This window comes from Saimiri boliviensis, chromosome 17 (genome assembly GCF_048565385.1).
Source record: "Saimiri boliviensis isolate mSaiBol1 chromosome 17, mSaiBol1.pri, whole genome shotgun sequence".
NCBI classification, from domain to species: Eukaryota; Metazoa; Chordata; class Mammalia; order Primates; family Cebidae; genus Saimiri; species Saimiri boliviensis.
The window spans coordinates 38,474,405-38,499,144 of NC_133465.1; positions in this window are offsets into that span (position 1 = coordinate 38,474,405).

Consider the following 24,740-nt stretch of genomic DNA (forward strand, 5'->3'; position numbering starts at 1 on the left):
AAGAATGGCTTCACTTTCACTAAGCCACTCAAGTTTCCCTAAACTATCTTCAGTGAAGATTTTTTAAAATCTCTTGTATTTTATCTTCTGTGGTAAGCTTTACAAAACTTCAAGTTAAGACATGTAATACTATTCATTATCATAGTCTCATGGTTGAAGAGAGAACCTAAAAGTTATGTTAACGCAACCAATGCATTGTTTGTAGAATTCTTCCACATTATTACAAAATATTTCTTGCCCCTTTTCTTGGACATCTGTAAGACACTTACAACCTCATAGGAAACTACGTTATATTTCATACATCTCTAATCATGCATTACTCTGTTCAGTTATCTTAACGCATTAAAATATATCTTTTACTTCTTGAAAATACTTGAGACATACATGGATCTTCAAACAGTCTTCTTTCCTTATGCACCACATCTTATTTTCTTCAAATGTATCACATATTTAATAGTTTGGACTTTGTTCATTATCCTGGTCTTCCATCATTGATCAGGTTTTACCTTCCTTTAGGTTTTATACATAGAACTTGTATAAACCATAATGTAACTTGGTTAACCAGAATTTTTTTCAGGGCTGAAATAAATATTAACTGGTTGACATTACTTTCTAGGTATCACTGTAGAGGGAACTGGCAAAAATGCACCTATCTCTTGAAGACCTGTGAATACTGAGAACATTAATAAGAATATCTTACATTATATTTGGAATTAGAAGATTGTATTTAAACCTTGGCTTGCCTATGCATTGTCTAGGCTACCTTTAGCAACTTTGTTTTTCCAAGCCTTAGTTTGTTGATCTAATAAGATTAAAATAGGGTTTGTGTAAGGTATTTATTAAGGTAACATATGTGAAAGCCCACGAGAGAACACTTGATACATAGTTATAGCTCAATAAATATTACCTGACTCCAAAGTACAAGAGAAACTTAACTCAATATTTTGATCATGGTGACCTTTCAACACTTTCCAAAATTATGCCAGATGGCAGCTGTTACCTTCCAATTATAAGACTGGTCATAAATAGAGGGTGTGTTATTCATGCTGTCTGACTTCACCACCTGCTAAAGCTTGGCATGAAATGTAGGCTTGAGATATAAAAATTTTCCTTTTTGGGTGTAATTTATACTGACTTCCACTCTCTCCCCAAGTTGTATGTTTAAAGAGACCATCTTCTCAGCATAACTATGATTTTGGAAAGGTTAACTAAACACTTAAATATTCAGTTACCATTAAAGTCTATTAAAAGTAAATCTACATTAACACTTAAACCACTATGATTAGTGCTGTACAGTGAACATTTTATCATTTTGCAGACCTTAATATACTTTTATCTTTGAGGCAACTGAGCTCATTAAAAACTGCTGTTTGCTGAAAAAAACATAAGAACTTTATGATGCAGAGTGACCGACATCATTAATCTCATTCTAAAGATTTGCAAACACTGCATACTCCAACAATGGAGGGTTATTCTAGGGAAAGGCCATTTTTGAAAATAATTTTTATTTGAGTCAAAATTGTGAGGACTTACATGTGAGTCAATATGATATGAAAAATGAAAAATGCATCCCAACGGAGCAATTGCCAAAAGCTCAAAATTACTCAACAAACTCTTCCAAGTCTTATTGGTGATATATTGATACTGACATTTTAAAAACCAATACTTTACTATCCGGATACAAATGAATCAATATTATAGTTTTTAGAATCTTTAAGCCAGACACATTTTCATTTTGGAAGGATACAAACCTCAGTCCCCTGCTTCGATCCCAACTCCAGGCTTATGAGTTATGAACTTTGAATTTGTGACTTTAACTATGTGACTTCAATGTAATTATCCATCAGAATGTGTATAACATTGCATACATATTGAACAGACCAGAGACTGGAATGAGTTAAGAAGACAGTTATTATTAAGTACTCAGTAAATTACAGCATTAGTTGCTGTTTGCTTATAGAATTAGTGTTAATAGACTAAATGTTCTCTAAAGTTGTTAAGTTCTAAGAGTAACTTTCCCATCCTGTTAGGTTTTTTTTTACATCAGTACCCCTTACCAACTGCTATTCTATAATTTGCTTACTTGGTTAACAGGTTCTTTTTTTCCCATTCCAGGGAAGAAGAAAAGACAGAACAGAGGAGAGTAATGTGAGTCATCTGCACCTGAATAGTAATTAATATATTATTTAGTCCTGAGAGTCTTCTGATTGTTGAGTAATAAGATAATGAAAATTAAGACTGAATATCATTTTAGAGTCCAGGACAGTCTGCACACACCCTGACTATCACACATCTTGGGCACAGCCTCATCTGTTCAAGCAGGGGAAGCTGTGCTAGATCTGAAATCTATGTTCACCTGGAACCTGACAAGTTAACCTTGGAGAAAACCAAATGGTTTCTAGGTCTTTTCAACTTTTGATGTTGCTCCACTTCCTGACTACCTGAACAAGCTGAATTCTCCCATATTTAGAAGTACAGTATGTTTTATTATTTCTGTACCAATTTAATATAATGGAATATTAAAACATCATTACTATTTTTAGATTTTAATTTTGATTGCCTTATAGCAACTTTAGGGTAGCACTTCAATTTACATGCTCTTCAAAATGCGACCAGAAAAGTAAGTTAAACTAAAAGTATACTAGAAATTATATAATCTTGAAATCATTTTCACATGCTACAATTTTGTTTAAAAGCTAGCTATACACAGTTATTTGATTATTCTCAATTGGCATTTTAGGAATCTGAGACTCAGAAAGATAAAGCCTCTTGTTTTATCAAATAATTAGTTTGCAACAGCACTGTGATTTATTGAAAAAACTTATTACATATTTATCTTGTTCCCTCTTTGTCATCATTCCAGTGAAAAAATACAGAAAAGGGACCTGCTCTAATATAGCTCATGTACTAGGAAGGAAAGATGAATAAACACATGTAAATGAAAAGATATATGAGCTATTAAAAAAGTAAAATAATGTAGTGGTTGATAAACTACTTTCGATGAGAGACCCAAATAATTTAGATCAGCTTCTTGTGAAAAGAGAATGATGAGGAATATTTGATTAGATAAATGGGAGATGGCCAGGAATTATTTTGCTGACAGACTGAGCATTTTGGTAGTTTAATTTGCTTTGGATCCAATGCAAGAAGAATTGGGCATCAGAAGTTTGGCATGTAGGCTAAGCACAATAGACCAAGAGATTCATTTGTGATTGTGAAAGATAAAAAGAAAGGAAACGTAGTGTTGTATTTCTCAAGACAGAAGCACATTCTTATGGACAATATCAACAGTCAAGAGAAAACTGCAACATGAAGGCAGATTCCTTTTCTGTGCCATTTGTTGGAAAATTAAGAGACAGAGTGGGCACTCAACAAATATTTGTTGACTAAAGTAAAGGAGTCTTAGCACTGTGCTATTTGAAAAACCAAGTCACTTTATCTTCCTGACCCTTAGGTAAGGCCAAATAGGAAATAATAAAAATACTGTTCATAGTCAAGTTAGGTGGAGAAATTAAAATACATGAAAGTGATCTGAAAATCGTAAGTCTATGAAGGATCATTTCAGGCACACTGATTACCAGGCAAAATGACTCTAAGACTATTTTGAGACATCCATGAATATGGCAACTGATATTGAATATCCACTTCATGTTACAGTCAAGACCATTCTGGGCTCAAGTCTCGGCAATCAGTAGGTGTCAATGACTTTTTTGAAAACGAATTAGTAATAAGGGTCCAGAAGGGAACCACTGGGTACTAGAGGCAGGTTATTAAATCAAATAAGGAAAAAACCTTGAAGATAATGGAGGAAATTCACCTGGAATCATACCCATAAATATCACAAAAATTAAAAAATAAAAATGAATGTATCAAATGCAAAAAGATAGGAAAAAGACTAATTGGCCCTAGCCATGAAAGAAAATTAATATTTAAAAAATAAGAAAGGCCAAACAAATGAAAGAAAATTTCTTTTTTTCTGTTTTGTCTTTAACCATGTATAATACATTCAAGCAACAGAAAGTAGTAAGATGTGATTTATGATACTCTAAACCTTCAAAATGTTAAATAAAGATAAGTGTATAGACACATGAAGAAACACTATTTTTATTGGGATAGAATTTACATTCAGTTCCGTGATAAAGGAACTAACTGTCTATACCCATGTAACCACCACCTCAATTAAGACATAAAATATCACCATTGCTCTAGTGAATTCTCATGTGCCCTTTTCCATCAATCCATTTACACCTGAAAGGTAAGAGATTTTTAGTTGAAGCATCAGAGTTTAATCTTGCCTGTTCACAAACTTCATATGAATGGAATTATATAGTATATATTTTTCCTGTCTGGCTTATTCTCCTCAGTATATCTTTGAGATTCATCAGTTTGTTATGCAAGTTTCACTTGATAAATCTGTTTTAGTGCAGTGTAGTAGCCAATTGTTTGATTATACCACAGTCATCTATTCATTTCCTGGTTGATAGACATATTTTAATTGTAGAGTTGACCATTTTCAATGTGGAATCATATGATTAAAGCTGCAAAGTATAGTCTTCTCCTTTTATGGGTATATGTTTTAGCTTCTTTTGGGTAAACACTTGGTAGTGAAATTTCTATGCCAAGATGTGAGTGTATGTTTAATTAATTAAGAAACTGTTAAACTATTTGGCAAAGTTGTTTTACAGTTTTACACTTTCAGCAGCAATAGCTTTATATTTTCCTCACCAGCATTTGGCGTCAACAGCATTTTAAAATTTTAAGCATTTCTTACGAATATAGTGTTATCTCATCTTTTAAACTTGTATTTCTTTGATGACTAATGACAGTGAACAATTTTTCAAGAGTTTATTTGTCTTTTGCATATCTTCTATTGTAAAGAGTCTGTTCAACTCTTTTATCCTTTTTATTGGAATACTAGTCATTGTATTTTTCTATTAAAAGAAAATTTATACACTTATTAATAGATATAACATATAATGCCTATATATGATATTCATTATATATATAAGGCATACCTATTATGCCTATATAGTAGATATATAGATCTACTAATAGGCATATATATCTATTATATAAAATAGGCATTATATATATATAAAATAGGTGTTTTATATGTAATAGCTATTACATATATAATAGATATATATAGCTAATAGGTATTATATACAATAGGTAAGCATAAGTATCTTATATGTAAATATAAGAAAAATTATGTGTCAGAGATATCTATTTTAAATATTTTCTGCCTGTCTGTGACTTTATGTTTCACTTACTTAATGAGGTATTAGTATGTACAGAAGCTTAAATTCCAATAAAGTGTTTTTGCATACTAAGAATTTCTTAACCTAAGGCCGTTTTTATTTTCTAAAAGCTTTATTGTTTTATCTTTTAGGTTTGGGTCTATGATCCAAATTAAAGTAATTTTGTATATAGTATGAGGTAGGGGTTGAGGGTAGTTTTTATAAGGGAGTAGGCAGTTGATTTAGCACCATTTGTTGTAAAGAATTTTTTTTTCTCATTGCATTAACTTGGTGCCTAAGGTGGTTACTCTGCAGTACAGATAGATAATTATCTATACTTTGTTCAGTTTTTACTTTTTTTTCCTTTTTTTATATATATGGCTGATATATTTCTGTTGATAAGTGGACACTGTAACTAATACATTATAATGGTTCTTGATTTTGTGAATTCTTGGTTTTGTAATAGTAGACAGCTAACATACTTGGATTCAAACCACAAGCAATCTTTTCCTTGATAGGCAGATGCTGATACATTTGTTCGTTCCTGTGCCTTCTAGATGGTGGTTTTTTCCTGGCTCTCTGTGAGTCTCCCACATGCCAAAGATTTGAGCAGAGATGGGGCTCTGATTCATTGTGGTTCTTTGCCTTTGTAAATTTCTTCTTAAATTCCAGCTGCTCTCCCAGCTATGTACTCTATTCTCTTTTGCCAAGCTACCTAAACTGAGCATGGTTGAAGTATATGCTCAGATAAGAAAAGCACCACATTCACATATCTGGCTCCATATATCCAGTGTGAGTAAGAACTGTAAGAATAGCTAAGTGTAAAAAATTGGAAATTACGCAAATTGAAAGACATGCCATTCAAAAAGAATAGAATAATTTAAAATGCACCCAAGGAATTTCCAGAAATAGAAAAAAAGTTGGTTAATGAAATTAAAATGGATAAATTAGTAGTGGTTCAACTTCCTTTTTCCTAAATAACACTGCAGCATTTTTAGGGAAAGTCTCTTAACAGCTGTATATATGATTCTTCATTCACAGTATTTTCCTTAGCACTTTAATATTATTATTCAGATAGTCTATTTTCTGTCATGAGAAGATTTATCTTTGTTCTTTACCTGCTTTTTTGCTATGCCTCTGGATTTTCCTTTTACTTGTATTTTTAAAATATATTAGATATTATTTTAATTATTTTTTACCTGTCAGTCAGGAGTTTGAGCAGTGTATCCTAAAATTTGAGTCTTACTCCTCACATAACTGTGCTAGAAAGATTGCCCTTATCTATTTTCAGCTTTCTCCCTTCTCTGAATTCCTGACTTCAAGTGTCTCCAGCCAAACAAGCTGCCAGTGTTTCCTCTCATAATGTTTGCAGAGTTATTCCCATGAGGGCTGGGTCAGTGAGCCACAAAGTCACAGTTCTTACCTCCTTTTAATTGTAGTTTTATTCAACTAAACTCCTTTCTAGATTTCGTCAGCAGCTGAAGCATTTCATTTTTTGAAATAGTTACTTTTTAAAATTTTTCTACTTTTTATATTTGTTGTTTGCCAGAATTTTGTGTAGGAGAATATTTCTTCTTTCTTATGTCTGTTTTACAAATGTATATCTCTGTGTTTCCTGTCAATTATTAAATAAAATGTGCTAAAATTCATTAGTTTCCCCTTTTAATTATCTTAGCTGTTGCTTTGTTTATTCTTACAGTATTTTGTTAGGTGTTTATAGTCTCAAAATTGGTAAATAATTTTGGTGAAATTGTATTATTTTTAGTTATAGTATGAATTATCTTACTTTGCAATGTATTGGGATATTGCAAATATCAAAATGCATTTTATACAGTTCTCCACACACAACAATTTTTTGTATCCAAATCAATCCATCTATATTTGGCCTGACCCATTTTCCCCATTTTATGCCAATGTTCTAAGTTCAAATCTTTTTAATTATGTTTCCTGCCATTGGTAAGTGGACAGCAACCTTACCCCCAGTATGGGGTTAGCAACATTCTGTGAGTCAGTGCTTCCAATCAACATTCAGCTGATCTGAGATTTTTAGTAGTTGTGTGACACCAGTTGCTAAAATAATCTTAATAATTGGCAAAAGCATCCACAATGAGATTTTCAAAGGATATCCTTCAGTAATCCATTCATCCCTTTCCCTGCCAGGAGAATGAGAAGCCTCTTTAAGGAATGGAATAACTACAACCTTATAGAATTTTAATATCCCCTAAATATCACCAAAATCACATATTGATAAGACAAAAAAGAGTATATTCTTACTACAGTAAGAGAGAGCATGGAGTTTTAGTTGTACCTTGGTGGTGGGGGAAGGGCAAAATCAAGATATGTATGAGATTTTGAAGTTTAGTTTACAGTGGGTTTTCAGTTTCAGGGCTTTATTAAACTGAGAAAGGATCATAATATAATAGTTTAAGACTGGTGGACATAGCCAGGTAGGGGTTTTGAGAAGTCAAGAGAGTCAGAGTATTGAGATATAAACATCATTTGATGAATTCTTAAAACAAGTTTATAGATCTTTCAAAAAGTACCTGAAAGGAATAACAAAGTTATTTTCATTCCTGAAAATGATCTTCCTGAGGAGGAGTTTCCTGGAACAGTAAAGTTAAATTGCTAAAGATAGTTCAAGAGTAAAGTCCTTTTAATCGAGATAGTAAGCTGTATGTGTACATTTCCCATCTAGACTAATTTAATCTTGCTTTCTATATTTGTACATTTTGATCATGATAATACGTGTGGCTAATTACTAAATACCATACTAACACTTCTTCCCTTCTGCTACCTATAGATACAAAATTGACATCCACTTTCATTTCTCTCTGTTTTCCAAAAAACTTCTTTTGCGTCTTTGGCATGACATTTATATGCTAGGTCTGACATACAAAGTATCAAAAACTGGAATGGCTTAAATAACAGAATTGTATTTTCTGACAGCTTTGAAAGACAGACATCCAAGATCAAGGTGTCATCAGTGTGGCTGGTTCTTCTGAGGCCTTTCCCCTTTGCTTAGAGATGGTGGTCATCTCCCTTTGTCTTTACATAGTCTTTCCTCTGTGTGTCTTGTTCTAATCCTCTCTTCTTATAAAAATGCCAGTCAGATTAATTCCTACCCTAATAATCTTACTGTAATTATCTCTTTAAAGGTCCTATTTCAGGATGCCATAATACTCTGAGGTATGGTAGTTTAAAACTTCAACTCTTCTTCGATAAGAATTTTTGGGAGACACAGTTCAGCCCATAATAGGCACCAATGTTACAACAACCACAAACTCTTACACAACTTCTATGAACCGTACCTTTGCTTTCTTGCTGAAAATTAAAACAAACTGGCCTTAAGAATTCTACTTCCCCTGCATTACTCAAAAGTGTAATTTGGTTTGTTGTCTCACATACCATGTACTTGCTCAGTGTTGCTCATTCTAATTGAACATCTTTCTTACTTTACTCCTTGAAAACATTGTGAATCTTATATAATGAGATTCAGGAAATATGATTAAGTATAGAGTTTATTTAAATGCAAAACTTGAAAATTATCACCCAGGAAACACAAACTTCAAATGAATGGGATCAGTGTTCTGAAGTGGGGAAGTTGTTTTACTTACATAGGCCCTTAACAGTTGCAACATTTTTCCAAAGTCATTACATAGTTTATGTTGATTTGATTGGTTGTAGATTGCTACATTCCTAAGAAGGTTGCTCTAACATTCCAGAGAGTCAAGGATCTGAGAGTTTCTAATCTCTGACACCACATGAACTTTCTTAATCATTTATGGGAAAAAGCAAACGTTGTAGCTTTATGCTACGTGACTCAGGCCATATAGCTTCTCTCAAGTCTCTCTCAATGTTCAAAATAATTTGAAGCTCCAACACCTTTAAGTTTCAATTATTTAATTTCACACAATTGTTATTAAACTTTTCCCACTATTAACTCTCATGTTGGCAACTCTCTTGGCTACCCTGCCACATCCTCTCGCACTCTCATTTGTAGATGGCATCTGTCTTTGGCTCACTACCTTTCTTTACCACTACTCCTATCAGTGTAATCAGTCTCATCTGTTTCACCTTGGTGGCTACAAAAGCCTTTCATTTCATTTCACTTTATTGACTCACTTTCATTTGTCCCTGTGATTATGAATTAAATTATGACATCAGATTTCTCAAACATCTCCCTCTGTGATAACCTTCTTCCTTTAATATTCTCCAATAATTCATGAGAATAAAGGTAAAGAAGTTTCCAATCCACTGGACTAACTACATTTTCATTATCAATCAACTACTATGGGTTCTTATTTTCATTTTTACTCTGCCAAATTTCCATTGTTCATCATTGCAATGTTACCTTTATAAGCAACTTAGTAACCTTGTCTCTCTTTTTTTTTTCTTTTGGACCACTAAATGAAATTCTAAGCCTGGTTAAAATCAACTATCTGCTTACTTTGTACTTTAAAGGATACAGATTGCAATGTTATCTGAGAATGTTAGATGTTAAAGTAAGACTGTGATTCAATTACATTTCTCTATTTCTATACGGAATTATGTGCAAAACCTGGGTTAACAAACCTTATGAATCCTATCTAATGCCATAATTTTGCTTTTTAAATAATTGAAATAATTTTAATATATTGGTCCTCTAGACAACTGCCCAGTTGACCCATCCATTAATCTGACTCTCTTTTGGGAGCCCATAATAACATAAAAAGGACTGAGTGGAGTAAATAGAAAAATTATCTATTGAGACTTCATAAGCAAGAGTTCTTAAGCAAAATTTTGTCTGAACAAGTAAAGATTCAATTTTTACCAATATATCCATCAACACTCAAATAAAGTTTCATGTCTATCCGGCATAAGCCCTGATATTAATTAGTTCCTTTAGTATATCTGAGAAAATGTTAAATTCATTTTTTATCTAGGATTATAGTGGATTAATGATATTGAGTATATTATGGATTTAAGGCAGACTTTCAATGACTATGGTCTGTAACAACTGGTTACTATTTATAAAATCAAATTTGCGCAGTACAGAAAGTTATCTTTCTCGAAAATAAATTTTGTTTGGAAAAATATTATAAAAATAAGAATATTTTTCAAATTATTTACAGAGAAGCATCATAGTTTTATCAATGATATAGAACATATGGAAGCATTTAAGCTTCCTGTTATCTGCTGTGACCAAGGATTGGAGTCTTTAAGTTAATCAAATATATAACTAATAGAGTTGATACACATATCATAAGGATTACCAACTCTTGAAGAATGGCTCTGCCATTAAATAAAAGTCTTTCCAAATATATACTAAATATTATTTAGCCTTTATTAGGTGGTTTATTTATCAGTCCTCTGAAGTTTTTGAGGAGAATTAATCTCAATTTGGTTTACATATAATTCTGACCCATTGTGTCAGAATCTTTTAATCTTTTTATTATTGGGAAAATGATTGGAAAAATTAAAAAGTTTTGACAGCATGGACAATCTTTCAAGACACTCATGCTAGAAACCTTCATAAAGAAGAGAAATTTATTTGTATCCAACTGGAAACTGTACACATAAGACAGTGAGATTTTAAGATTCAAACTTTGTTTTATTCATATTTGTATCCCAAACACCCAAATCAATGGCTCTCAAGTTGAATGCATCAAAAAAGAAAAATCAGATGGGAGTAGTTTTGTTTCCATGAAGAATCAAATCCCAACTGCAATACTATTGAAACAGAACTCTTGGGTGCAGGATGTCAGAATTTGTATTCTAACAAGGTTCTTATGTACATGGTTCTTATTTTCCATCTTGAGAATAAATTGAACCCCACTTTTGCTTTTGAAGATTTAATGTGCGTATTAATCACCTAAATATCATATTAAAATATTTATTTTAGTTTAGTATTGCTGGGGTTGGACCTGAGATTTTGTATTTTAAAAAATATTTCAGAGATAGTCAATGCTGCAAATGTGTGGACTGCATTGTAAATAGCCAGAACCCAGCAACAAACCCTCATTTATTATACAGCTCAATAAGCTGGTATTGATTAAAAGAGCATTCCTATCACCATGCCTATACTAGCCTTAAAGTGTTTACTACCTTTTACATTGCACAAATCTCTTATGTATGCTAAATTTTCATATAAAACACTATCTTGGATAAAAGAAAGGATCTTATTTTATATTTCAATCTTCCACAAACCATCTAGCATAATATCTTGGAAATAAAATATTAATAGCAAATTTCTCTGAATGAATGTACAGATCAAAAAAGAACTACACTAATCAACAAATCGATTAACTAGAGAGTACAAGCTGTACTAGTTAGTATAGGTTTTGGGGAACATACTCCTAAATGATGACTAACAAATATAAATTACGTTCATATTTTGCATCTCCAGCTACAATAGCATTATTAATTTTCTCTGTCAGATTTTACATCTTCTCGTCAGTCTTTTACTCTTCAACCAATTCAACCTAGCAATTGCATACTAAAAAGTGCCTTTGCTGAGGTAACTAATGATCCATTAATTTCTAAGACTACTAAACAATTTCCCAACTCTGACCTTAGCACATCTTTGCTGCATCTGACACTGTCTTAAAATCTACTCTTTCTCCTCTTTCATAAGGAAGTGTAGGTTCTCCTCATCTTGTTGCTTCCTCTTTCATCCCACACTTTTCTAGTGCTTACTAAACTTCTTTAGCATTCCTTCTGGACACTTCCACTGACTGGTTTTCCTCTACTCATCTCTAAAATGCTCAGAGTATGCAGATTTCCCTTATTAACCCTCTACCAGTCTCATCCCACACACTCTCTCTAAAGAATACTTTGCATTTTAAAGTTTTAAACCCTCCTCAAGACACTGATGACTCTGAAATCTCCACCTTCAAATTGTACATCTTTTCTAAAGTATTCACATTTTATATCAACTTGCAAATTATTGAATTTTTGTATTCACTTACTTGACCATTCAAATATACCACAGGTACCTCAAATTAAATATGCACATTTAGGATCCATTATGTTTTTCCTTCAAGAAATTCATTTTTTTGGCCTCCACTAATTCTAATAATACCACAATTAGCAGATTTTTCCCAACTAGGACCCTGAGAACAATCCACAAAGTCTTCTTTGTCCTTTACTCTAATCTCCAATTAGTCAAGTCATGATAATTTATTCTCCTAAGTAGTTACCTAATTCAGTGCCTCTCAACATTTATTAAGTATAATAATTACACAGGAAGCTTAGATAACATGTTTCTGCGTAAAACAGATGAATTGGTGCAAAGCTGCTGTTATTTGGGCCTGAGTAGTTGAATATTTTCCCAAGAGTCTTTTTTTTTTGTATCCCATGCAATGTTTTGTATTCTCCCATTGTTTTATAATAATTATTTCTTCTCTCTCAATTACTATAGTAGCATACTCACTATACTTCGCCTCTTCTTCCATTTGGCTCAATACCTTCCTTCTCATGGCTACCAGTGAGATTTACTCAAAGTATGCCTCAAAAAGATATTTAGTTTATATCTTCATCTTTGAAAGTACAATTGTTCTCCCTTAGTCATGAGGGATACATTCCAAGAACCCCAGTGGATTCCTGAAAACGATATGTAATACTGAACCCTATATATATATATATATATATATACTATGTTTTTCCTATACATAACATATGCACTATTAAGTTTAATTTAAAATTAGGCACACTAAAAGTTTAATAACACTAACTAATAATTCATAGACTCACTAAGGACATCAAATATCTAGCCCCTGCCTTTCTCTCCTGCTTTATAATTGTTGACTGAGATTTTTCACACTCAGCAAGGTATTTCTTATTCTTATGCTTTTGTCTTTTTTTCTTTCTTTTCCTTTTTATTTAAATTGCTCTCTAATGCCTCCCTGTCAGTATTATTTGGCTTGCTAAATCTTACTAATTAGTCAAGTTTCAATCAGCCCATCCCCTCTGAGAGGCCTCCCTAGGTAACCTTCCTTCTATGTTTGGTAAAGTTCCTTCCATTAGGCCTACTTCTATAATTAAACTTACTTCAATATATTATAAATGTCCATTTATGCATTGGTTTCTCCCACCAGAACTACCTGTGACCACGGATTGAAGACACATTACTTGTGAATCTCTGGCACCTGCAACAGTGCTGTCGTCTCTGTAATTGTGAAGTCCTTAGTCAAGGAATGCACTGAATTAGATGCCTGTGGCTGTCAGTGGATAGGTGAATATGTCCTCTAGGATTCCCATTCCCCAAGTCCTTCACATATTATAAGTTCATTGTTTTCAATTTTGTCTTGCAAGATATCTTTTTATTGTTCCATATATTTAGTAATCTATATTATTTTTACATTTATAAATGATTTATGCAAATGCTTAATTTAAATATACCATTTTAGTGCTTTAACTGAAAGAAAACAACTACTACCATTATTATCAGCATCAGTGAAATCTATTTCTGAAATTGAGAACAATTCTCATTAAAGGGCTGAAATTAACAATATGACTTACACTTTCATCACTTTACTGCAAAGGTCATTGTATAGTGATACAAAACACTTTGCATTTATACATAAAATGAAATTAGACTATAGGCTCAGGTAAACATTTTCTGAAAATCTAGCAAGTCATTCAAAAGTTGGGAAAATAATCGGCAACTTCTTTTTTCCATTTGACAGCACACATAGAAAGATACTTACTATTCCTGCCCACCTATTAAATGATATTACTGATACACAATCATTAGACAATAAAATTTACACAATGTCCCTAAGTTTTCTGATTTTTCCTTGGCAATAATACATTTTCTGTCCAAATTAGTCTATATCCCTTGCCAGCCCGCTGTGATCTCCTGCCTTTACTTTACTTAGTTCCCCATCTAATTTCACTTCATGCTGATTCTTTCCGCATTTGATAAACCTATGCTAAGCTGTGGCTTATTAATAATGGTACAGGCTAGAAACATCAAACTCTACAGAAGGCAAGATAGGAAGGCAGTTTTACATTGGTAGTAAGAGGGCAGAGGGGAACATGTGGAGAGGTTTTTCTGTTCCACACTTCATAGCAAATAGCCACAATTAAGAAAGGTCTGAGCACTACAAAGTCTGCTAAAAGTTTTGAGTTGTACAGATTAGGAGATGGGAATGAATTTATAAATTTCAACTCCTGCTTTTGCGAACAACCTAATACAGCATCATCAGCAATTAAGAATTTTAAATGGCAAATAACTGCAACGATAAGCATGTGCCGAACAAACAAATACGAAAATTATAATCTTACAGGAACTACATATAATCAAGAAATGGCACATTAAATGCTTGTTATATTTTTTAGGTGGAGGTAATGCTAAAGCTTGATTTAGCGAAGAGTACTTCTGAGCCCACATAAGTATAAATAAAGAATGTTGCAAATCTGTGGAATTAATTTTAACCCCTATCTAGAGCTTTGTAGTAGAGTTCTTGGAGAGTTTAACTGTAATTAATACTACTTTCTTGCCATGACCTATTTTCAACTGAAAGATAGTCTTTCCTAGGCTTATCTGAGAAATAGAAGCCTAAAAGCTTTCCAAATCTCAGCTAAAATTCTACACATTTCTCAGCAGTGAAATTTAAGAATGCCCTCATTCCAAAAATCCCAAGTTCCACTTCTCTCAAGTAATAATTTAATCACTCCTCTTGTAATAAAGACCATTTTAAGCTGTTTTAAGGTATTCTACAAGTTCCCTCAGAAGGTTTTTTTGCTGCTGTTGTTTCTGTTTCTCTTTGTGTGATTATGGTAAATCAGCCTTACATTTCACCAGAACCCTTCAATATGTCACAAAGCACTTACCCACTTCTGATTCTTCTTCTAAACAAGACTTCCCAGAAAACTGCATTTCTGTAGACAAAGGGTGAAAAAGTCAGGGAATGATGGTAGAACAGTAATAAACAGAACAGTGAATGACAAAAAGTAAAGTGCTCAAATACCTTTATAGCTTTATAGCTTTATTCATGGTAAATAAGATTGAAAAGAATTAATCAAGGTCCCTACCATCTAAAACCCTGTGATAGTCAACAAGATGAGGATTGATTTAAAGATTTAAATGCAAACCTTTATTTTTGTTGGTGTTTCAAGAAGAGCTGTTCAAACCATAACACAATCTTTGATAGTTTGATCAATACCAGTTTAAGCAAAGATAAAACTAGCTGCACAAAATGTCGATTTGGTACACAAAGAGGTCAATTCAGAGGCTTATGAACAATTTTTTCTGCAACCAAAATATTTGACTGCCACTTCAGGAGAGATCAATGTGCAGACACATGTCATCTATTTTGCTGAAGCCTCAGTCAAAAGAAAATATACCTACTATGGGATTTAAACCAATATAAAATACAATAATCACAAAACTGGCAAGTATTAAATATCAATCACTTGAAAAAATATATTGATTGCATGCCTCCTGTGAACAGGCACCTGAACAAGGCAATCTGGATATGCAAAGGAACTGAAAGATACAGAAACTGGCTTTAGGAAGTGCAAAATAGAATTCAAAAGATCCACAAAAAAAATGCTGGCTAATGGGAAATGTGGGAAAGTTCACATTTAAATATCCCAACAGATAATGAAATTTTTAGGGGTGCAATAAATGTGCAATAAATTACAATTAAAGTTAATGATATGTCACTAATCATGTAAACATTCTTGGGCAATATAGGGTGTGAACAGCTTTCAAAAAACATGTCATACAGAAATGACTGAATCTGTACATTAAATAAATTTATTTAGCATAGATTGGTTAAGAAAATACTAAACATTGACAGAGGAAAAATCCAAGATTGCAGAATAGGAACAGCTCTGGAGTGCAGTTCCCAGCAAGAACACCAAGGATGAGTGATCACCACATTCCCAAATAAGTTTTTATTGCCCACAGACCAGGAGATTCCTAGGCAGAAAGGCACCATGAGTTTCCAGCACAGCTATTTCAAATTGTGCAGCAGGTCTCTGAACAAAACCGCACACAAATCTGAGTGGCCGTTTCAACTGGTGCCTGGGAGACAGAGTCACCCATTCAACTGAGAAAAAGGGAGCTGAAAGAGAGAGACAGGTGATTTGGCTTGGCAGGTCCCACCCCACAAATACCAGCAATCTGAAATGATCTGGATTGACAGTTTCACAGCAAACACAGCTAAACCCAGGATGGTCCAGCTTTGTAGGGGAAGGATGTCCACCACTACCGAGGCAGTCTGCCATTACTGGGGCAGTCCACCATTACTGAAGCAGTCCACCATAACTGAGGCAGACCACCATTGCCTAGGCAGTTCTAACTACACCTCTATAAACAAAACTGTTAGGAAGTTCACACAGCACCTGGGCAGAACCCACAGCAGCTCAGCAACGCCTCTGCTGGCAGACTGTGACTAAGCTACCTCCTCGCTTGGCAGGGAATCTCTGAAAAAAGGCAACAGAACATCAGGAACTTATGAATAAAGCCCCACCCTCCCGGGACAGAGCAACTGGGAAAAATAGGCAACTATGAGTTCTGCTGCAGCAGACTTAAATGTACCTGCCCAGCAGCTCTGAATGGAACAATGGAGCTCACAGCTCAACACCTGATCTCCTATAAGGGACAGACTGCCTCCTCAAGCAGCTCCCTGACCCCCGTGTATCCAAAGAGACACCTCATAAAGAAGAGCTCAGGTTGCCATCTGGCAGGTATCCTTCCGGGACAAAGAGAACTCAAAGAAGAAACTGGCAGCAACCCATACTGTTCTGCAGCCACTGTAGGTGATCCCCAGGCAAGGAAGGTCTGGAGCAGACCTCCAGCAGTCCTATAGTAGAGGGGCCTGACAGTTAGAAGGAGAACTAAAAAACAGAAAGAAATAACTTAAACATCAACAAAAAGGACATCCACACAGAGACCCCATCCGAAAGTCACCAACACTACAAAGACCACAGGTAGATAAATCCACAAAGATGGGAAAAAACCAGTTCAAAAAGGATGCAAACACCAAAAACCAGAATGCCTCTCCTCCTCCAAAGGATCACAACTCCTTACCAGCAAAGGAACAAAGCTGGATGGAGAATCAGTCTGATGAATTGACAGAAAGAGGCTTATGAAAGTGGGTAATAACAAACTTCTCTGAGCTAAAAGAACATGTTCTAACCAAATGCAAAGAAACTAAGAACCTTGAAAAAAGGTTTGACAAAATGCTAATGATACACAGCTTAGAGGAGAATTAAATGACCTGATGCTACAGAAAAACACAACATGAGAACTTCGTAAAACATACACTAGTTTCAATAGTCAAACTGACCAAGCAGAAGAAAGGATAACAGAGATTGAAGATCAACTCAATGAAATAAAATGAGAAGGCAAGATTAGAGAAAAAGAGTAAAAAGATATGAACAAATCCTCTAAAGAAATATGGGATTCTTTGAAAAGACCTAATCTATGTTTTATAGGTGTACCTGAATGTGATGGAGAGAATGAATCCAAGCTGGAAAACACTCTTCAGGATATTACCCAGGAGAACTTCCTCAAACTAGCAAGGCAGGCCAATATGAAAGTCCAGGAAATACAGAGAACACCACAGAGATATTCCTCAAGAAGAGCAACCCCAAGGCACATAATCGTCAGATTCACCAGGGTTCAAATGAAGGAAAAAATGCTAAGGGCAGACAGATAGAAAGGTCGGGTTACCCACAAAGGGAAGCCCATCAGACTCACAGTGGATCTCTTGAGAGAAACCCTACAAGCCAGAAGAGAGTGGGTGTCAATATCCAACATCCTTAAAGATAACAACTTTCAACCCAGAATTTCATATCCAGTCAAACTAAGTCTCATAAGCGAAGGAGAAACAAAATCCTTTACAAATAAGCAATTGCTCACAGATTTCATGACCACCAGCCCTGCCTTACAAGAGCTCCTGAAAGAAGCACTAAACATAGAAAGCAACAACCAGTACCAGCTACTCCAAAAACGTACCAAATGGTAAAGAGCATCAACACAATGAAGAAACTGCATCAATTAATGGGCAAAACAACCAGCTAGCATCAAAATGGCAGGACTGAATTCACACATAACAATATTAACCTTAAAAGTAAACAGGCGAAATGCCCCAATCAAAAGACACAGACTGGCAAATTGGAAAAGAAGTCAAAACCCATCAGTGTGCTGTATTCAGAAAACACATCTCAGGTGCAAGGACACACACAGGCTAAACATAAAGGGATGGAGGAAGAATTACCAAGCAAATGGAGAGCAAAAGAAAGCAGGAGTTGCAATCCTAGTCTCTGATAAAATAGACTTTAAGTCAACAAAGATTAAAAGAGACAAAAAAGGGTGTTAAATAATGGGAAAAGGATCAACGCAACAAGGAGAGCTAACGATTCTAAGTATACAAGCAACCAATACAGTAGCACTCAGACACACAAAGCAAGTTCGTAATGACCTACAAAGAGACTTAGACTCACGCATAATAATAGTGGGAGACTTTAACACTTCACTGTCAATATTAGATCAATGATACAGAAAATTAACAAGGATATCCAGGACTTGAACTCAGATTTTGACCAAGCAAACCTAATAGACCTCTACAGAACTCTCTACTCCAAATCCACAGAATATACATTCTTCTCAGCACCACATAGTACCTACGCTAAAATTGACCACATAATTGGAAGTAAATCACTCCTCAGCAAATGCAAAAGAACAAAAATAGTAACAGTCTCTCAGACCACAATGCAATCAAATTAGAACTCAAAATTAAGAAACTAACTCAGAACCGCACAACTTCATGGAAACTGAACAACCAGCTCTTGAATGTTGACTGGATAAACAATGAAATGAAGGCAGAAATAAAGATGTTCTTCGAAACCAACAAGAATGAAGACATAACATACCAGAATCTCTGGGACACGTTTGAAGTAGGATCTAGAGGAAAATTTATAGCAATAAATGCCCATATGAGAAGCAAGGAAAGATCTAAAATTGACACCCTATCATCAAAATTGAAAGAGCTAGAGGAGCAAGATCAAAAAAACTCAAAAGCTAAGAGTACAAGAAATAATGAAGATCAGAGTAGAACTGAAGGAGAAAGAAAAACAAAAACCCTTCAAAAAATCAATAAATCCAGGAGCTGGTTTCTTGAAAAGATCAAGAAAACAGACAGACCACTAGTCAGATTAATAAAAAAAGAAAAGAGAGAAGAATCAAATAGATACAATAAAAAATGATAAAGGGGAATTCACCAGATTTCACAGAAACACAAACTACCATCAGAGATTACTACAAACAACTCTATGTACATAAACCAGTAAACCTGGAAGAAATTGATAAATTCCTGGAAACTTCCACCCTCCCAAGCCTAAACCAGGAAGAAGTTGAAACTCTGAATAGACCAATAACAAGGGCTGAAGTTGAGGAGGCAATTAATAGACTACCAACCAAAAAAAGCCCAGGTCCAGATGGTTTCACAGGTGAATTGTACGAGACAAACAAAGAGGAGCTGGTACCACTGCTGAAACTATCAAAAACAATAGAAAATGAGGGAATCCTTCCCAAATCACTTTATGAGACCAACATCATCCTGATAACAAAATCCAGCAGAGACTCAACAAGAAAAGAAAACTTCAGGCCAATATCCATGATGAATATAGACACAAAAATCTTCAATAAAGTGCTGGCAAACTGACTGCAACAGCACATCAAAAAGCTTTTCCATCATGATCAAGTAGGCTTCATCCCGGGGATGCAAGACTGATTCAACACACAGAAGTCTATAAACGTAATTTACCACATAAACAGAACCAAAGACAAAAACCACATGATTATATCAATAGATGCAGAGAAGGCTTTTGACATAATTCAACAGTCTTTTATGCTAAAAACTGTCAACAAACTAGGTATCAATGGAACGTACCTCAAAATAATGAAAGCTATTTACGACAAACCCCCAGCCAGTATCACACTAAATGGGCAAATATTGGAAGAATCCCCTTTGAAATCTGGCACTAGAAAAGAATGCCCTCTTTCACATTCCTATTCAATATAGTATTGGAAGTTCTAGCAAGAGCAATAAGGCAAGAAAAAGAAATAAAGGGTATTCAATTAGGAAAGGAGGAAGTCAAAGTGTCTCTATCTGCAGACGACATGATTGTATATTTAGAAGACGCCATTGTCTCATCCCAAAATCTCCTTAAACTGTTAAGCAACTTCAGTAAAGTCTCAGGATACAAAATCAATGTGCAGAAATCACAAGCATTCCTATAAACCAACAACAGACTTAAAGAGAGCCAAATCAAGAATGAACTGTGATTCACAATTGCTACAAAGAGAATAAAATACCTAGGAATACAACTAACAAAGGATGTAAATGACCTCTTCAAGGAGAACTACAAACCACTGTTCAAGGAAATAAGAGAGGACACAAACAGATGGAAAAACATTCCATGCTCATGGCTAGGAAGAATCAATATTGTGAAAATTGTCATACTGCCCAAACTAATTTATAGATTCAATGCTATCCCCATCAAGCTACCTATGACCCTCTTCACAGAACTGGAAAAAAACACCTTATACTTCATATGGAACCAAAAGAGAGCTTGCATAGCCGAGTCAATTGTAAGCAAAAAGAACAAAGCTGAAGGCGTCACACTACCTGACTTCAAACTATACTACAAGGTTACAGTAATCAAACAGCATGACACTGGTACCAAAACAGAGATATAGATCAATGGAACAGAACAGAGTTCTCGGAGGCAACGCCACACATCTACAACCATCTGATCTTTGAAAAACCTGACAAAAACAAACAATGAGGAAAGGATTCCCTGCTTAATAAATGGTGTTGGGATAACTGGCTAGCCATGTGAAGAAAGCAGAAACTGAACCCCTTACTGACACCTTACACTAATATTAACTCCAGATGGATTAAAGACTTAAACATAAGACCTAACACCATAAAAACCCTAGAAGAAAAGCTAGGCAAAACATTTCAGGACATAGGCATAGGCAAGGACTTCATGACTAAAACACCAAAAGCAATGGCAACAAAAGCCAAAGTAGACACCTGTGATCTAATTAAATTCCAGAGCTTCTATATAGCAAAAGAAACAATCATTAGAGTCAACTGGCAACCAACAGAATGGGAAAAAAATGTTTGCAACTTACCCACCCGACATATGTAGAATCTACAAAAACTAAAACAGATTTACAAGAAAAAAACAAACAAACCCATTCAAAATTGGGTGAAGGATATGAACAGACACTTTTTAAAAGAAGACATATATGAGGCCAACAAACATAAGAAGAAATGCTCATCATCACAGGTCATTAGAGAAATGCAAATCAAAATAATATTGAGATACCATCTCACTCTCATTAGAATGCTGATCATTAAAAAATCTGGAGACAACAGATACTGAAGAGGACGTGGAGAAATAGGAACACGTTTATACACTGTTGGTGGGAGTGTAAAACAGTTTAACCATTGTGGAAGACAGTGTGGTGATTCCTCAAGGACCTAGAAATAGAAATTCCATTTGACCCAGCAATCTCATTACTAGGTATATATCCAAAGGTTTATAAATCATTCTATTATAAAGACACATGCACACATATGGTCATTGCCGCACTGATTGCAATAGCAAAAACTTGGAACCATCCCAAATGCCCATCAATGATAGATTGGACAAAGAAAACATGGTACACATGCACCATGGAATACTATGCAGCCATAAAAAACGATGAGTTTGTGTCCTTTGTAGGGACACGGATGAATCTGAAAACCATCAATCTCAGCAAACTGCCACAAGAACAGAAAATCAAACACTGTTCTTGCTCATAGGCAGGTGATGAACAATGAGAACACATGGAAACAGGGAGGGATGCATCACACACTGTTGTCTGTTTGTGGGGTACTGGGGAGGGAAAGCTGGGGGTAGGGAGTTGGGGAGGGATAACATGGGGAGAAATGCCAGACATAGGTGACAGGGGGATGGAGGCAGAAAACCACATTGCCATGTATGTACCTATACAATAATCCCACATGTTCTGCACATGTACCCCAGAACCTAAAGTGCAATAAAATATTTTTTTTTAAAAAAGAAAATACTGAACTTCTACTAAGTATGAGACTCTCTATAGGTACTGGATATATAAAGATGAGTAAGAACCCTTCTTTCAGGAAGCTCTATCTATTCTAAAAGCAGGCAAGAAATGGAGACAAGATTTCTCAGAACTCCATTATGTTCTTCATAAATTAGTAAATATTAGGGATTTCAGGTTGTCAAACACTGATCTACAAATCCTTCAACCTCACAGTTATCCAAGGGGTGCAAAACTTTCCAAAAATGAATGCTTAATAATAATATTCATATCAATGTCTCTGCCTTCTAACCTCTCCTTAACTTATCCCAATAGAAATCAGTGTGTAATTTTATTCATTGGAATACTTAAGGAAATGAAACTACATGCTTTTATCTTTATGCTTTTATTTTTTTCCCTAAGATATACACTTGCTAGTCAACTACATGGACACATTTTTAGCTTGAAAGGTATAGTTTAAATTTTTTTTCAGTGTTTTATGATAAAAGAAATATGGAGAAAGAGCTGTATTTCCTCAAAAATTCCTTTGAAAAAACATTAATCATTTGGTAAAAGTAACAAATTGAGTATCTTAAATGTTTCAAAATCTAGAGGTATATGTAGAACCAATAGTGTCTATTCATGATGAAATTTAGACATTTTCTTCCTAAACCAACACTGCTATTGTCTTTGCTGTCTCTTATTTTTTGTATCAGATCTACGTAACTGTGAGACAAAATATAGTCCTACCTCCAACAGTGAGAGGAGAGTCAAATATCCTCAGGCTTACCACTACCAATTGGTCCTAAAAGTAATCTATTCACCTGGGTCCTTATATTTATTGTTTCTAAGGCATACCTGAGAGCTCTAACAGCATTTCCCCTGACACTTTATATTAATTTCCTCTTGGTGCATAACAAATTACCACAATTAAGTGGCTGAGAACTACATACATGTATCATCTTACAGTTCTGTGGGTCAAAAGTCTGGACTAGCCGGGACTTTTGCTTAGGCTAATACTGATGTGAAGCCAAAAGCATTTGCTGGAGCTACAATCTTCTCTGAGGCTCTAGGTCTTCTTCCAAACTTTTCGAGTTTTTGGTAGAATTTGGTTCCTTATATTTGGAGGACTGAGACCCATATTTATTTGCTGGGTAAGGGTCACTGTTAAGTTATAAAGGCCACTTTAAAGTCTTAGTGGTTCTTACCAAACCAAGGCAGTTTACTTCCTCAGCCAACAAAAAAAATCTCTATTTAGTCGATACTAACAAAGAGTTTTATGTTAATATGCCATAATCATGGGAGTAGCAATCATGCCATCCTTGCCATGTAACCTAACTTAATAAAGGGAGTACTGCATCATATTCGATAAGAGGAAATTATACATAAGGGGGCATGAGTCTTGGCATCAACTTAGTATTCTGACTTCTGGGAAATGTTATCTTCTTCCATCTGACTGGCTTTGAATTGATGTTCTTGTTCTTTTTTCAACATCCATAATTAGGTCTACAAAAAAATTCATAGTGTAGTTTAGAAGATAGTGGGGTTTCATTTTTTTTGTTTTGTCCATAAATTTTTTGTATTAGCATGTTAAGTTCTGTGAAAATCATTGTCACCTTAATTATCCTTCGCATTATAAGACATGCATTACTGCTTTCACCCTGATAGTGAAGAAAGTGAATTGTGCAGTGTAGTTTTTAAATGGCATACCAAAGTTCTGAATTCAGTCTCTCTGATTTTTTAAATTCAAAATTGCTTCTACCTCTTCATGATTTCCACAGTTTTTCAAAGACATTTTTAAGAACAAAGGCAAGTAATGAAACAAAACCTCTTTGGATTCTCATGATCAACAGACTACAGAGGTATTAGAATGCCAAGATAACTGCCTTTGAAATAAATATAATCTATTTACTTTAGGTGCCTAGTGAGAATTATGTTACCCAAACTAGTTATTTCTATTTCTATCTTAGGCAGAAGTATCAGAAATGAGAACTAAGTTTTATCAAATAAATTGAGCTATCAATTCTGCTCATATAAATTATTTTGTATATTTTTTGGTTAACAATGTAGTTACATTTTATTTAAACATGCTATTTATATGAACATGTAATTGGCTTATTGTTAAATTAAATGAATCAAATGTTTCATTCTTAGTTTTATTACTAATGTAGAAAATATCAATAAATAAGTACCACATACACAATCTTTAAGATCTTCAACATTTTTGAATATTGAAGTAAAAGTGTTCTGAGATCAAAATGTTTGAAAACTGCTACTCTAGAACTCTTCTTATTGCTAAGTTTTTACAGCCAAAGTGTGAAGACGACAGCTGACAAATAATTTGGTTTCAGGCTCAGGAGGTCTGAAACTTGGGGCCAGTTCCCCAGTGCCAAGATAATTTGTCCCCCTCCTCAAGCTATACAAAGTTGAAAACACTCACTGTTTCT